The following is a 17,603-nucleotide window of genomic DNA, read 5'->3' as shown; positions in this document are numbered from 1 at the left end:
CTCTCAGGTGCAGATTCGCAGATGGGATGAAGGTACCACTATTAATATCCTGAAAGATTTTTATCAAAGACAAGAGGTGCTGGAATCAAGATAAAACCCCTGATTTTTCAGAAAGCGCCAAGAGATCCTAGACCTGCACCGTGTAACATGATGGCTACTGGCCACGTGTGGCTACAGAGCACTGGACGTGTAGGTGACCTGAGTTGAGGAGTCCTGTAAGTGTAACATATATGCAGATTTTGAAGATTCAGTTTGAAAAAAGGATGTGAAATAATTCAATTATTTTTTTATATTACACGTTGAAATGAGATTTTGGATTTTGGGGGGGTTAAATAAAATATGTTATTAAAATTAATTTCACCAGTTTATAATTTTTAATATGGTTAAAGAAAATTTTAAAAACATAGATGATTCCCATTTATGACTTGCATTGTATTTCCATTGGAGGGTGGTGTTCTACGCTCTACCATTCGTTGCTGTCGCCCCATATCCTTGGCAGCACTCTAAAACATAGTGGCAAGCAGATGGTCATGTACTTGTGAGAAAGGAAGTAGTAATAGCTGAAAGCAAGAATAACTTCACTGAGAACAAATCACTCCTAGCTCACCTCATTTTTTTTTTTTTCGTACGGTTACTAGGCTAGCAGATCAGGACCATTCTGCAGATTTATATTTGGATTTCTTTAATACGTTTGGAACATCTCGTCTGATAAACGTGAGGACAACTGAGAGAACATCGAGTTGTGGTTGATAGCATGGCTGTGTCTGTAGCTGGTTGATCTCAGTCCCTAGAATACCCTGTATTGATTTTCGGGTCAGGAACAGGCCGGGGGACGTTCCTGGGCTTCCTGTAGAGCTTGTTTCATTTTAGTGATGGAAGAGGACATAAACTAAGTCATTTGTGAAGAGGTCAAGTTCGATAAGGTGTTAGTGCCCTTAAAGGTTACGCCACACCAGCCACGTTCCGCAGGGTGGTCTAGGGGCATTCACTGAATACATTTATTGAGGACATATGTGCCCAGGCACTATGCTAGTTGCTGAATATAAAGATTAGTACCATTATATTGTCCCTAACATCAGGATTTCTTCTGGGAGGTGGGGGGGGAGAAACTGCTTAAATAAACTCAGTCCTAAAATCGCAGTCCATGTGGTAGGTAGCCCACCAATAGAGGCCCGTGAGAGTAGGGAGCCGGGCCAGGCGGAGAGGGTCAGTCCACCTCTGCCACTTTGTTGACATTTGTCTTGGTCCTGATTTCTGACTCTTGCTGTGAAGAACAACATAGTATTAACTGGTCAGAACTAAAATCATTATCTTTAATGGTTCATTTCCAGCAACTTACTATATAGCATATTTGCGAGTTTTTGAAAATCTTGATTGGTTTTATTTTTTCCAGCTTCATTGAGGTATAATTAACAAATATATATATCAATTATACATACTTAAGATGTATATCGTGATGTTTTGGTATATGTATACAACTATGACAAGAAGACCACAATTAAGCTAATGAACACATCTATCACCTCACATAGTTGTTTGTTTGTTTATTTATTTATAGCAAGAACACTTAAGATCTACTCTCTTAGCAAATTTCAAGTAGACAATATAGTATTATCAACTATAGTCTTCATGCTGTGCATTAGGTCTCCAGAGCTTCTTCATCTCATGGCTGAAAGTTTGTACCCTTTAACCGACATCTCCCCATTTCCCCCACCCGCTAGCACCTGCCAACCACATTCTACTCTGTATCCATGACCTTGACGTTTTCAGACTCCACATATAATAACTGCTTTGAAAAATTTCCAGGACAGACCATCTTGATCGTACTTTGGGAGGTTTACTGGGCCCATGTGATAGCGTGGACGTCAAACTTATTTCTCAAAGTCGTCCTGACTTTGTCCACTAGGTACCTGTTTGGCTGTATCCATATAGAAGCAGAAAATTCTGCATTCTGATCAGGCTTTTTGAACTTTAGTTGAAAGTTACGAACTGAGCTCTTAATAATCTAAGAGGCTTCTTTATTGTGGAAGATTCTTTCAGGAGTTTCCGAGTTCCGTCCACTGCTTTGGCTCCCTCAACTTTCATCTTCCTAGTGTGTAGGAAGTGGCTCTCGGCAACATTTAGGTGCAGGGAGTTATTTTAGGCCCTCCCAGAATTGCCCTCTTGACTAAACGGCCCTCTCGTTTATCTTGTGCTCCAGTTTGGTTGAGGATGTTCCAGAGGCAGCCACACGACATCTCACCTGTACTCCTTCCATTGCTCTTTCCTGGTGTGACCTATACTGTACACGCTCTAAAACTTGGCCAGAAACGTATAAGGCAAATAATTGTATAAGCAATAAACTGTAGGCAAACTTAGAGCTCAACCATAGCAACTTAGTAGGAAATTATAGCTAGTTTCTTTTTCAATTTGGCCTCTGTTTTTATGCTTAATTTTTCTGAAATTTTTACTTTATTTAGTTTTATTTTTTCTTAACATCTCACATCTTTCACAAATGTTATTTTATTTATTTATTTTCTTAACATGATCACATCTCTTGTGAAAGAAGGCAGGGTGTAAAGTAAAACTAGAGGCTTTCTTAAAGTCATTTTTGGTCTATAAGTTGGCCGTTTAAACTTTTTACTCTGAGAAGATAGGAGATATACGTTTGACCAGTTGAAACTTTTATATTAAATGTCAATTCTTAAATCAGTGGTAGGCAACTTTTTACTTTTATTTATATATATTTTTTGTAGATAAATGAGAAAAAATATTTAGAGGTATGTTTTTTTTTTCCATTCAAAATTGCAAGTTTAATGAGCCCTATAGAAAAATAAATAAACTTATTTCTTGAGTAGAAAATCTCAGGAGAGGAGTTGTGATGTTTCTGGTTCATGAACAGGACACTCTCTGGGTGTGTGTGGGTGGCCGCAGTGCAGGTGAGGCAGGCAGACTTTTGGATTCCTGTGCCTGTGTGGGGCTACTGGAGGTCACCTGGGATTGTCATGTCTTTCTCAAAACAACCATCCTTAGATGCACACTGGGTTGATATTACTGTGGTTCTGCTTTTTTAATAGGGCCATTGATGCCAAGAGGTGAGATGGAATCTTCACGTCATTTGGGGAGCAGGAGAGCACACACACACATTGAACTTGGGCTGTGGCCTTGGCTGTGGACAGACCGAATCCCATTGCCCTCCCCAGCCTGGTCTTCCCTGTTCTGGGGTCATGAGTCTCACTCCCCTGAGTTAGCAGAGTGGAGTGAGCATTCCCGTGTTTGCCTTCCCTGGCCCCCGAGCCTGGGCCCCAGAGGTCCTGGGTTTCACTCTAACCAGGCCTGGGAGGCTGGTTGATGATCCTCAGATGATTTTTCATAGAGGATCTCACCCTGCAAAAGGCCGTGTTTGGATTTAGATAGTGTGTTCTCTCTGGACCTAAAGCTACTGGGCTTTATTTATCAACAAAGATTTCTCTGGATACTGCAGGAGAAGGCAAACACCCGCTGTTACAGAATATTTACCTAAGTGTATCAAAGATGAAATCTAACAGCAAGAAATGCCAAGGTCAGCATGAGCATAAAGAGGGAGGCTTTGGGATATGTCCAGTGGCCATCCTCAGATCCACACCGGAAGTTCATGGGGCAGGGATAGGTGCTGTGCTCTCCTGTCCGAGGCAGCTGCCCCAGCCTGGCACACACCTGAACTCAGGAAATAGTAATTGACCGTATTGGAAAGGCCTTCAATTAAGGGTTCTGCAGGTTGCTGAACCGAGACCCGTGGAGGAAAGCAGGTTTCAACTTGAAGGTCAGAGGTGGCCCAGACCGGAACAGGCTGCCATGTGAAGTAGATTTCATTGCTGGGATGGGGTTCCAGAAGGGTCTTTTTGTCCCGTGTGCTGAGGCCAACCCATGACCTACCGTTGCTGTTGCCATTTCTAGTACCATCTTTTTTACTTCTAACTTTGGGTTTATTTCATCGTGCCGCGGAAGCTCAGCGTCTGCTTCACAGTAGACCTAACAGTCTATTCAGGGTGGTCTCTTGGGCACAGAGGTGGAAAATAAGGTCACCTCTCTTTAACACCAAAATAAACTGATAAATGCTTGTGAGCACAGTCTGGAAGGGGTGAGGTACCTTGCCTTTTGCTTTGAAGCGTTGGTTTACGTGCTGGGAATGCGATGGCAGCGTGTGCCTCCTGGGAACGGAGACTTGCTGTACGTTAAGATCCTGGCATCTGTGTGTACACAGTTGTTATTCTGCCTCCCATTCTCTCTGGCTTGACACAGGCCCAAGCAAAATGGGGAACTATGAGGGCTGATGTGGTACAGTCATCAGTTCTTCCATGAAAAGCCCTTCACAATCATTTACTCCACGGGTCCATAGTCAACCCAGTAAGAACACCTGGGATTCTGTAGCTTCCTGGGCCTCCCTCCCCTGAATGGGAATGGGGGGACTTCAGAGAGCGCTCAGGAGGGGACACTGAAGCCCCCGACCGGGGTCAGTGGTTCCCAACTAGCACACCATGCTTATTTGGAGGGCTGTTAAAACATTACTTGCCAGCCAAGGGAGGCCTGAGAATTCGCATTTTTAACTTGCCCCCTGGTGCTGTTAAACCGCCGTTCTGGGTGAAGACCTCAGCTTCAGAGTTAGTTCCCAGGTGCAGCAGACATTGCAGGATCCTGGGCGTAGGGACTGTATTTGTCTTGCGGGGAAAATGTTGCAAAACCAGAAAGGGTTGCAGAAGTTCTCCCTGAAAAGACCTGTGGTGTCACAGGCTTTAACTTTTTCATCAAGATTCTGAAATGAAGCCCGTAATTTTTAATGGTAACACTTCTGCTTAATAAGCCACATGCACGCGTATTTTTCCCTAACCATTTTGCCTTTGTCTTTAGTCTGTGTGAATTTCCGTACATAAAATATTAGTTCAGTTCTGATTTCTTGGGGTACCACTTAGTAAACATTTTTAGTCACTCAGAAACAAAACTATTATCTTCATATTTTATTTGAAAATAAATTTAATAGAAATCTGCTCTTGGCTCATATTCAGCTTTAATTTAAAAAATTTAAATGTAGCTATCTTTGTTAACATCAAGAGTTTGAGCCGTGAAAATGTATTATTTCCTTTGATTTAAAAAATGGTTTTTACAAAATAATATTCCTTTTGGGGGGATTTTAATTTTTTTAGCTGATGAGTTCATGTGCTTTTTAATTTTCAGACAGCTGGGCTGTTTCTGTTTTATTTAGAGTACATAAAATTTATATTCTGGGAATACTTTTTCTTATTGCAACAAAAGTTAATATAGATACCATTAATTGATTAAATTTAGAGGAATATAGTGACGATAATTTCTAAATTTAGTTTTAGGCCCTTAAGTAAAAATACCCTCTGATTAGCACACCATGTATTATACAGACAATGTATTATAGAATCACACACCTGGAACTTATATAATGTTCTTAACCAATGTTACCCCAATAAATTTAATTTTTTAAAAATGTCCTCAGTGAAGTGAAACATGTTTTTAAAAAGTTACAAGGATTTAAAGTGAAACCTAATGAAATGTGTATTATATAATTAAAGTAAATCCTATTTGGAAGCAAATTTAATTCATGGAATATTGAACTATTTCTTATTATATTCACTCAATTCATTCCGGTTATAAGGTTTAATTATATAGTTGACCCATTTAATATGCATATCTCACCACACAGAAACTGGTGTATCTTTTAAACAATTTTGTAATATGAGAAATCTGATGTCTCTGGTGAATGGGGCCAGAGGGAACTAGAACATTCATTCTCTATGCCCCTTCGATGATTTTTTTAATCTGTGAAATAGGTACTTTTAAATGAGATTAAACTGGACGAGAAGAAAGATGGGAGCTGAAGTAAAATCTGTATTATCTATTGTTGCATAACAAGTGATCCCCAAACTTAGTGGCTCAAAATAATAAATGTTCCCTGTCTTCACATTTCTGTGGGAATTCTGGGTTTCTCAGGAGGCTGCAGTCAAAGTGTTGCTGGGGCCGCAGTAATCTGGAGGCTAGATGGGGCCTGAGGGATGTCACGGGGCTCAGCTAGGTGGCAGGTGAGTTGATGCTGAATCTTGGTGGGTGCGAAGAGCTTAGTTCATTCAACCTGGAGCCTTTCCTGGGGCTTTCTGCACTGTTTTGCTTATAGGTCAAATTCTTGGCCAGGGAAGCTATCTAAAAGGATGATATTTCATAATGTTCCAGAATGGCTTGCTACCCCAACTCCACATACTAAGCAAGCTTTTCCGAGGTGCTGCTTGGTGCCAGGAAGTGCTCCAGGTCGACGTCTGCCATGTTCTTTGCCCTCCAGTAACCCAGGAAAAGGTGATGCAATAAGCAGAACGTACTCAGCCTGAGAAGGTCTGGGAGGGAATGTGTCTAGGGAGGCTTTCCTGCAGAAGGTCTGATCTGATCTGAGCTGAGTCTCGTTCTACCTGTTTCTTAAGGAAAGGTAGGTGTTAGCTAGGTGAAAGGAGGGGCTGGGAGTGGGGAATCGGGAGAAATTGAGGAGGGACATTCTAGCCAGATGGGTGGGACCAAGTCAAGCGACTGCGTCATGAAACAGCATAGCAAGTCTGGGGCACTTCAAGGAGTTTAGTTTTGCAATGTCTCTTATAAATAGCTTATAGGTCAGTTTTGCTTTTTTATCCAATCTTGAAAATTCTCTCTTTTAATAAGGTTGCATCCATTTACACTCAAGGTAATTATCGATATGGTTGATTTTAAGTTTGCTCTCTTATTACATTTATTCGTTGTGTCTGATGTATTTCTCCCTTCTTTCTACCTCATTTTAGATTAGTCAAGTATTTTTTAGTATTTCATTTTATCTTCGTGGTTTTTTAGCCAAGGTTTGGTTTCATTTTTGCTGGTTGTTCTAGGTGTGTGTGTGTGCATGTGTGTATGCGTATCTACATTGAATTAATATTACTACTTTGCATTTAATCTAAGAATCTTACAACTGTGTATTTCCGTTTACCCTCTTTCCATCCTTTGTGCTATTGTTATATATTTTACTGCTACATATGTTATAAACCCCACATATATTATGTTTTGCTGTATAGCCAATTATCTTTTAGAAAACAAAAAAGAAAGGATACGTTTTTATATTTATCCGCACTTTTTCTATTTCTATGTTCTTCATTTCTTCTCAGTTTTTCAATCTGCTGTTATTTCCCTTCAGCACAAAGAAGGTCCTCTATCCTTTATTGTAACGAGGGTCTGCTAGTGACACATTTTCTCAGCTTTGACCCAGTCGAAAACTTCTTTAAGTTGCCTTCATTTTCTTTTGCATTCGTTGTTCTTTCAGACTCCAGTCTGTCTGTCCTACCAGTTCATACTGTCCTATAAGGCTTATCCGTCTCTCCTTGTTCCTGCCAAGTCACGTGTCTCTGTGGGATGTTCCCTCTCTCCTCCCTCCCTCTCTCATCCCCCAGTCCAGGCCAGGCAGGCACCATTCTCAGCCTAGACTGGCAGCCCAGATTGTCTTTCGGCTCGCCTATGAAGGACTTGCTTCTTGCTGAAAGTTGGGTCATCATGGTTTCTTTGGATTTGTTCCTTTGTGCTACAACCCCAGAAAAGTGTGTTTTTATTTTGTCCAGGTGAAAATCTTGTTACCATGTGATCAGAGGCCTTTCACGTGTATCCTAATTGGAAATGGAAGTCTCATGCGCAATTTTAAAGCAAATGCCCAGAAGTGTGAAGTCCATCAGAGAGTTCTCTGGATTCTGGTCGGATTTGACCAATGGAAAGCACTAGCAGACAATCAGTGCCCAAGTCACGTGTTGAGTGATATTCTTTTAATTTTTCTTTTTTCCAAAACTAAAATTGGTGATACCTGTGCAATATTAATGAGCCACCACTAGTTAACATTACCTGCCACCAAAATAGGATTTCTGAAAAGAAATGAAAATAAAAATCAAGCATGTTTTCTAGGACTGCCCTGAGACAAACTCCTTTTCAGTTATGAAACTCCTAAATCAAATGCAAGTCAGAAAACAGAAAAAGTTAAAGATGCATGGCATAAAGTGGATTCATAGCTGTCTTTTTTGGGGCGGCCATAACAAACTACCATGTATTAGGTGGTTTAAATAACAACCACGTATTTCTCACACTTCTGGGGACTGGGAGTCCAAGATTAAGGTGTGGGTGGATTCAGTGTATCGCGAAGGCCCCCTAAACTGGTCCATGGACAGCTGTCTTGTCCCCGTGTCCTCATGTGGCAGTGAGGACACGCTCCTTTGTCTCTTTCATAAGGACACCAATTCCATTTGTGAGGGCTCCATCCTCCTGTCCTAATCAGCTTCCAAAGGCACCACCTTCCAAGACTGTCACCGTGAGGTTTAGGATTTCCACATATTAATTTGGGGGCAAACACAAACATTCCATCCATTGCAATAACATTACTACTCCTGATGGTCGAAACGTAATTGATAATTTACTCTCAGGTTCTCAGCCAGTGGTTCTCAGCCAGTGGTTTTCAAGTTCTCAGCCAATATATTTATTAAATGGTAATACATATATCGTCATTTAATACACAACAACCCCGAATAGAACTGAGATTCAAATTTGGGATTGTTTGACTGCAGAACAATACAACTTTTAACCAGTAAACTATAAATACTATCTTGTTTAACCATTTTTTTAAATGATTAACTAGTGTATTTTTTATGTATTAGGTTGTCCTGTCAACCTCATTTTGATCGATTAGTAATATTTTATCCAATACCTCCTTTTTTGTGGACATCAATTTGAGATGGGCATTAAAGAATTCAAAGACTGTGTTTGTGAAGCATATAATTTTGTCGGGGAAGTAGGGCTTACATCACGCAGTCAAAAAATGCTACAGAAGATCATATGATAAATGCTACATTTTATGGAGCAAGTTGTATTTTTATCAAGCAACTTAGTATCGCTATTAAGATAGCAAAATTGCCTTAAGTCTAATGGAACCATTAATTTCATGTTTACTCATAGTGTCAGTCTATCCTGGCCCGTCAGTCATACTGACATTAATTTTCCCAAAGTCATAAAGATAGCATATAGCAGACATTAAATATAAAAAGTTCAGTCCTCAGTGAAACTTTACCCTGTCTTATCTCATAGACGTGCTGGTAGTCTGGCTTGCAGACTCCACTTGCCCACTTGCTGGGGGGCCAGCACTAAAGGTTTCACATGTACACCAGCAGAAAGGAGCCATGAGCAGTGTTCTGTGCTGCTGCTCATCTTTCTGGATCCTGTTAGTGCAGTCAGGCTCTCACTTCCATAAATACAATGATTTATATTCAGCCCGTCCATTCACAAGGACATCACTGGCGAGACTCGGCTCTACATTTCCATTCTGAAGGCTAAGGCTTTCCTGTGACACGAGAAGTAAGAAGTATGCAGCACACGCACACTACAACATGGACAAACCCGGAGGACATCATGCTCAGTGAAATAAGCCAGTCGCAAAAGGACAAATACTGTATAATCCAATTTATGTGATGTACTCAGAGTAGTCAAATGCATAGACACAGAAAATAGAATGGTGGTTGCTAGGGGTTGGGAGTAAGAGAAACGAGGAGTTAATATTTAATGGCTACAGAATTTTAGTTTTGCAAGATGAAAGAGTTCTTGGGGTGGGTGATGGTGGTGGTTGGGCAACAGCGTGAGTGTACTTAATGCCACTGAACCGTGCAATTAAAAATGGCTAAGATGGTAAGTTTTATGGTTTGTGTATTTTACCACAGTTACAAAAAGGTAATAATATAAAACATGATGTCTCAATAAAGCCTGTGTTTAAGCGTTAAAAAAAAAGAAGCGCCCAGTAGATTGTGTTACATTTTATTAACACTACGCTTACTTTTTGTAAGATAGCAGAAAATACCAGTGTTGATTTTGGCATTGTCCTACACTTGCTTATTAATGAGATGAATAGCTTTATTTTTTGAAGAGAAAGCTGAAAGTAGAGATTCTTTCGCCCGAAATCATCACCACCTACTCTGGAAAGCATTTGAAGGGACTCCAGTTTTACGTCTCACCTCGCCAGGGCTGCCCCAGACCTCAGCATCGTGAAAGATTTGTCCCTCGAGGACTAACGTGCTGTGGGAAAGCTGTGCCTGTGCGCTTGTGAGCATTAGGAATGTGTGTGTCTTTCAAACAGCTCAAGTGACACTTAAGAGTCCCTGTAATCCAACATTGAATGTATCGTGGAGATGAATTTTTTAAGGAAAAAAGAGACTTGAGTCTCATTGACACTCTTTTGCTTGGTATTTGGAGAAGCCTGGAAAGATGGGTAATGGCCAATTTATAAACATAGTGGAAAACAGAATTTTGTTGATATTATTTCTTGGCATGATAGTCTAGGGTTATTTAAATAAGATGACAATTTCTATTTTTACTTTTCAGGGAACATAGTGACTGCTTTAATAGATAGTCATTTACGATTATAATTTATAAAAATAGAGTTATACAATCCAGCAATTTCACTTCTGGGTATATACCCCAGAGAATTGAAAGCAGGGATTCAAAGAGATACGGTATACCCATGTCCATCGCAGCAGCATTCAGAATAGCTAAAATGTGAAAGCAACTCAAGGATCCATCAATGGATGAATGAATGAATGAATGAATAAAATGTGGTATATCCGTACAAAGGAATATTATGCAACCTTTAAAAGGAAGGACATTTTGACACATGCTACAACATGGATTAACCTTGGGGACATGATGCTAAGTGAAATAAGCCAGTCACAAAAGACAAATACTGTATGATTCCACTTACATGAAATCATAAAGTGTCAAAATCAGAGAGAGAAAGTAGAATGGTGGTTGGGAGGGGTTGCAGGGTGGGAGTGGGGAGTCACTGTTTAGTGGGCCTGGAATTCCAGTTCTACAGGATGAGTTACTGGGATGGATGGCGGCGATGGTGGCACAGCATTGTGAATGTATTTAATACTTCTGTACAGTTCAAAACAGTTAAGGTGGTAAGTTTTACAACAATTAAAAAATTGGCAAAAAATAATTTAAAGATCAGCCTCCAGATAAGATAAATGCTTTCTGTCTTAGGTTGTAGTGAGTTCCTGACTCTCGTGTTTTTTCTTGAAAGATGTAGTTTTCATAATGTGGGTTAAATAAGAGATTTTGCACATAAAAATTTGAGTAACTGCAAAATACATGTTTCCTACAACATTTTCTGCTAGACAGAGAAGTACAGTGACTTTGGAAGAACGTGCTAACCACAAAGAAAATCTCTCAATCCATTTTGGATTTAGGAAGTCTCTGGAGTTGTACGAGTTCGAACATTTGTAAGGAAGGAGACTCCTCTGTTCTTCCTTCTCAGTGTAGCTTGTTAGTCCCACAGAACATACCAAAGTCACTCTTGTTTATTTTCATGTTCCTGCATCTAAATTAGTGTCCCACCCAGCTGCTGCTGGCATTTAGGCTGGGGACCACTCTAAACGTTGTTTGCTTTGTACTTTTATTAATTTTTTCCTAAATGAGTTTTTATTTCCAGTTAATGACTCACAAGTATTAAAACCCTGGAAGATGACAATATTAGTGATTGGATCACGATCAGTCAATAACATGCTAGGTTTAAAAACATGTATTTATACAACAAACCATGTGTCGGAACACCATTTTTAAAAGTGTCGAACATTTGAGGTGTGCAACACTTTTTTAAAAATGTCTTATTTGGAGCTAGATGCATTTATCCTTAAAAGAAACTTGTGACACTGATCATATAGTAAGCAGTTGACAGGTTTTTCCATTATGACCTGTTTCAGAAGCTGCTATCTTGGATGTAACATTTCTTTGACCACATGTGGGTTTGCTAAGTGTTATTGTTTATAGAGAATCAATGAACAAAAGTGATGGGATACATCTGAGTGAATTTGATGAAACTTTTCCAGTGTGCTTTTTTTTTTCTTTGTAAAGCCTAAAGCAATACAGTGATCTGTTTCAACTCAGTCCAAATAAATTATTTATTAGAATACATAACAGACCTCTTTTTAAGGTGTCTTCACAGCATGCAAGGAGCATTACAGTGAGGTGAATTATGGTCTGTTTACTTTGAATCTAAAGATGTCTTCTCTAGTATAATCTTGTGTTTTGAATAGAAAAAGTAATTTTCTACAATATTTAAAAATCAGTGATTCATAACCAAGTGACTCCTGTGTGCCTGGCAGTTTTACACATTTTTGTTGAAATACCTTGCTCCATTCGTTGATGAAAATGCGGGCAAGAGGGGCTTGCTGAGCGATCAGCCAACATCCAGTGAGTTTTTGCCCTGCACTGATTTCTTTGCTGCCTCCCTTATAATGCATGGGCATTTGATTCTCAGAATTATCCCCCGAGGTAAGGACTATAATTATCTCCATCTTACAGACCAGGAACCGTGGACTTTGAGAGGTTACCTTAGTTACTCAAGGTCACATAGTGAAGGCACGGAAGTAGAATTTGAACTCAGCTGACTTCAGAGTGCCCAAGAGCGTCATTAGGTAATCATTTTGGTTCCTTCTGTATCCCAGCTTAAGGATGCCTGGGTTCATTAAAGAGTTCTCTACCTCTGACTTTAGTAACCTCAGAATGACAGCATTTGCCTGGGCTTGCTTTGTACTTCCTGCACAACCCAAGTTGATACCCTGCTGATGGGTCTAAAATCAGACAAGACATGTATTTAGAACTGGACTATCTTGGAATCCCTGACCTATGAAGTATCACCACCTCCTGGGCTAATCCTAGAGATTAAGATAACAGGTGGGGGTGTGGTTTATTAGGGAGAGAGAGCCATAAGTAACCTTTATATTTGGGCCGATATTTCCACGAGAGCTGAGTTAGGTGCTTTGGGCATGTGGAGGAGGAAGAGCTAAAAGTGCGAGGGGGTCACGGAAAAGCCTCTCGAAGGAGGGATTATGGGAGCGATGCTGAGAACGAGTGCGCGAAGCCTCCAGACACACACGGGGAGGCGAGGAGTGTTCTACGGTGTGAAGTGCACAGTGTGGAGGCAAGAAAATGTGTGGCCCCGTGAGTGGGCTCTGCAGTGATTCGCCATCGCTAGACCCAGCGTGTGAGGGATTGTGGCAAGAAAAGGCTGTATCGCTATGGGCTCCACCTGCCAGCCTGAGTGGCGTTCGGCCTGGACCCTGTAGGTAATAGAGAGCTGCTGAAAGAGTGTAAGGATTGTAAGCGTGGGGCGGTGGAGGGGTGGAGGGGTGTAGGAGGGCAAGGTCATGACTGGACACAGGAAAGATTGATTTTGCTTCCCCGCGGGAGGTTGAAAATCTGGTTTGGAGGTGATCGTAATGATCCAGGTAGCACATTACGATGAAATATTAGGAATAGAGGATGGCTAAATTCTTAGTTCAGAAAACTTGCCGTCGCCAGATCTCCCTACCTAATGAGTCAGTCTATTCAAATTTGAGATTGTTCAATGCTGGAATGCTTTCTTATCACGAGCCATATTTGCCTGTCGATAACCTGTGCCACTCAATGTCTCTTCCTCCAAATGATAGTCTACCTTCCACCCCCACTCCCAGGCATTTTCCTAGTTGATGTAAAAATTTCTAATTTCTCTTTTTATCTGCCCATGCCTCAGTTTCAAGATCCGATGCTAAGTACTCAACCCTCTTATCAGCCTGGGTGGTATAGTAGGTACAGGGTAATTCCAGGCTCATGCATCACCTTTGGGGTTTAGTAGTGGGGGATGGCAACAGAAGATTCGGGCACCTAAGCTGGGCTTTAGAAGGGGGCTTGTCATAAACACCTCTAGAGCACGGGTTGGCCAATTTAGAGCAGTATTTGTATTGAATTTTATCCTTTTGTAAGTTCCTCTTGTAAATTTAGCAGTATTCATGCTATAGGTAAGGGTAGAGTGATAAACTCAAACTGGTAGGTCTTTTTTAGATTAATAAGCTTTATATCTTCTACCGTGGGAGAACTTTATAAGGCCAAAGGCTTTCTCAGTAGCCTTATGTCACGCCTCTTTACGGGCAATCCCTTCCTCCCCGTACCCTGACCCTTGGCAACGATTGATCTGCTTCCTATTGATATAGTTTTGCCTTCTCAAAAATGTCATATAAATGGAATTATACATTTAATCTTCTGTGTTTCACTTCTTTCCCGTAGTAGTAGTATAATGTCTTTGAGATTAACTCATGTAGTTGTATGCATCAGTAATTCTTTCCTTTTGTTACTGAGTAGTATTCCTTTGTGTGATATGCTACATTTGTTTATCAGTTCATCGGTTGATGGAGATGTGAGTTTTTCGAGTTTTGGGGTATTATGAATAAGGCTATGTGAACATTCTTGTACAAGTTTTTGTGTGGAATTTATGTCTTTAAATTTCTCTTGGGTAAATACCTAAGAGTAGAATTGCCACGTCACATGGTAAATGTGTATTTAACTTTGTAAAAAACTGTCAAATTACTTGTCAGAGCTTCAGTAACATTTTGATTTTTCCACCAGCATTGTATAAGAATCTGAGCTGCTCCATATCCTTGTAAACACTTGATATTTTCGCCCTTTGAAATCTAGCCATTTGAGTGAATATATAGTGGTGTCTCATTAAAGTTTAGTTTGACTTGATATTTGTTCATTTTCTTTGTCGAAAATGTGTAATTAAACATTTTCTTTTTTTATGGGGTGGTTTGGCACTGAGTTGTAATACCATTTATCAGATTATATGAAGAAAAACAAGGAAGATATTTCATTGCTGACATAGTTTCAAATATGTCAATGGATATTTTGTTTTCGGAACCATTCCTTTGCTCTTTGGGCCATGTGTGGAGGGGTTCTTTTGTCATCTGTTGGCCTATTTTAATTTATCTTACCCTGCTTTCCAACATATACTCTTTCCTATATCTGTCAACTCATATTCTCTGGCAAAACACCATGTGCACTTACTAACTAGCCCTCTAAGCACCCACTTACACATATGCATTCGTCACGTGCAAACCTCGAGGCGGTTAGACACCACTGCGAAAGCCTCCTTAATTATCTCAGTCATCAGTTTAAAGTAGGGAAGGACATCATCTCATGTTTTTGGATCTCCTTGCACCTAGCACTGTGCAGTGTAAACAAGTGGGGAGTCAACAAATGGCTGTTGATGATGATAAGCTGCTGAACCATGTAAATGAAGAGCTGTTGAATGACTCCAGAGTTTGAGAGTAAAACTTCTTTCTGAACTGATGGATCTAACAGTAAATTATCTTGAAATTCTTACTTCAAAAACTGCTTATGTAAGCTTCGACTGTCAAATATCTACATTTTGCTTGATAGCTATCTCTAAAACCTACTCGAAAGGGTATTGTCACAAAGCTGTGATTATGATTCGACTATGACTAAGAAAGGGAAATTCTATTTTTGGAGTAGATGTATCTAGTTTAGACAACCTAAGAATATTTCAGATTTCATTTCAGGTTTCTCATGGACATTGGTGGTTTAATCTCGCTTTATCAGTGGAGCGAAAGGCAGAGTGTGCCCTCGAACATTTCGAATAGTGTTGTGTATTAACAAAGTCGAGTTGATTCATTTAGTGCCGTTCATGCTGTGTAGAATAATAGATGTGTAGAAAAACAGATGAAATTATAAGCTCTTAAGAGGTTATTCATGGAAATTAAAATCGGTTATGATCTAATGGAGCATTGGATTGGGACCTGAGAAATCTGATATCTAAGACCAGTTTGGCTGTGTGGAGAGGTCATTTGACCACTCTGGGCTTTCATTTACTCAGCTGTGAAATGAGTCAGTTAGAACAGATGACTGTATGGTCCTTTACCTTCAAGAATATGTGCTGTGAATGATTTTTGTTAGGATGTTTTTGATGTCACATAACTACACTGAAGATAAATCCAGTACCGTAGTTCTTCATATGTGGTACATACAAGTCCATATCCCAGTCATAATTGTATGATTCTTCTATCTCTGAGTCATTAGAGTAGGAGTTCAGCTCTGTTATTTTCTCTCTTCAAAAATGTGAGAAGGAGAAGGCAAAAATAATGATAAATATGAAAAGGAATTTTTGATATGAAAGTATTTTGGATTAAAATTTCTCTAATGTCCTATTAAATGTATATGATTGTATTCATTTGGAATCAGATATATTTCAGGAGGCAAATAAAGTAAAATCTTAAATTGTAGGTAGTAAGCACTCAAACAGAGTCATAAACTTGGAGTTTATATTTCTATTTTAATCTAGTACTAATCTTTACTTTATGTTCTACCGGAACATTGTTAGGTCACGAGGCAGAGGGAAGTGGAATGTTCTGAAAGTTTTAAGTGCGAGAGCGGGAAATACCAGTCTTAGTGGTTATTTAAATAGACATTTTCAGACTTTCCTTTTATTTATTTATTTTTTTTGAAGCTAAACAAAATCTAGGTCCAGATTTGCAGCCATGCTAATAAACTTCTGGTGCATTGTTCATTACACCTCACTCCAGAAAGGAGATAATGATGGTTGGGAAGCTGGCATTGACCTTCATGAAGTGGTCTGGTCATTATCTGTTGAAGTCCCAAGTGCATCTTTAAAGTATTTAACCATTGATTAGTCCTGTAACCATGCAAAATAGATAGTAAATCTCAATAAAAAAGGTATCTATAACAGTCCGAACATTTTCTTTCCTTTTCTGTGAGCTTGTACTTTAAGGTAAACAAAGATGTAGTTATCTGGACTGATGGTGTACGTCGAGAGAAGATGCTAGAAGAGAAAATGATTACATTTTCCTCCATGGTATTTTCATTTGAGTTGTCAGATGTCCAGATAACAATCACTTTCATTCATTCGAGTATCTCCAAATGCATTTCGGAGGTACTTGCATGAATAAACATTTACATGTCAGACGGACCTAGGGACAACTTTCCTCAGAAAACCTCTGCTGGTTTCTCCTTTTCTAAAATGGAGTCACGATATTTCTGGGCCTGAGTACGTGCCTGGGCCACGTTCATTGTTTCCTTTCTAAAAATGAAATACTGTATACTCAAAATTTGGGACAGTGTTGCCTCCAAAGTCTGTCCTCAGTCCAAGAGAAAGTAGCCCCAGGACAATGAGGCATGTGTTTGTGAGTTCATGTCGGAACTGCATTTGAAGGACAGATAAAATGCTGCTTTGTAATATTTTATTCCCTTGCAAACATGAACAGAGTTTCTGAAGCATAAGAAACTCCCCAGTTATACAGTAGTTTGTGAGAAGGCTACCCCATTTCCTGCAGGACTTTGTGAGCTAGAGTACAGACAAGTCCCGTTGGGGACGCTGTGTTGGGTATAGTGCAAAGCCACGTGGGGGCCTCCAAGCTAATGGCCGTACACAGGCTCCTTTGGTTTACTTTCCACTAAATGCACAAAATCTACCCTGTAGATTTTGTTTTCTTCTAGCATTAATTCAGAGTTTGCTAGAGCAGCTATATTTGAAAGAGACTTTGGACCCAATCTTTTCCTAGATACATTAGGAAATATACTGTCTTCGTTTTTCAGTGAAAATCAGTTTCTTTTTAATGATACTTTAAACATTAACCGCTTTCGTTATCCATAATAACTTTTTGTCCCTGTCCTTTTCCTTTAGAAATCCCCGGCTGGACTTCCAGAGCACCTGTCCTGTTCTTTGTGAGTCTTGAGTTGGAAGT

The 17,603-nt window shown here is 39.9% G+C and overlaps 1 protein-coding gene across 3 annotated transcripts in view; it reads left to right on the top strand.

Annotated features, from left to right (window-relative positions):
• Positions 1–17,603, top strand: part of FAM110B (family with sequence similarity 110 member B) — a 188,907-nt gene that overhangs the window by 12,363 nt on the left and 158,941 nt on the right. The gene's annotated exons all lie outside the window — the stretch shown is intronic.

Source organism: Pteropus medius, unplaced genomic scaffold (assembly GCF_902729225.1).
Source record: "Pteropus medius unplaced genomic scaffold, Ma_sr-lr_union100, whole genome shotgun sequence".
In the NCBI taxonomy this organism is placed as follows: Eukaryota; Metazoa; Chordata; class Mammalia; order Chiroptera; family Pteropodidae; genus Pteropus; species Pteropus medius.
Note: the sequence above shows the minus strand (reverse complement) of the source record. Positions and strands in the feature narration are given on the sequence as shown.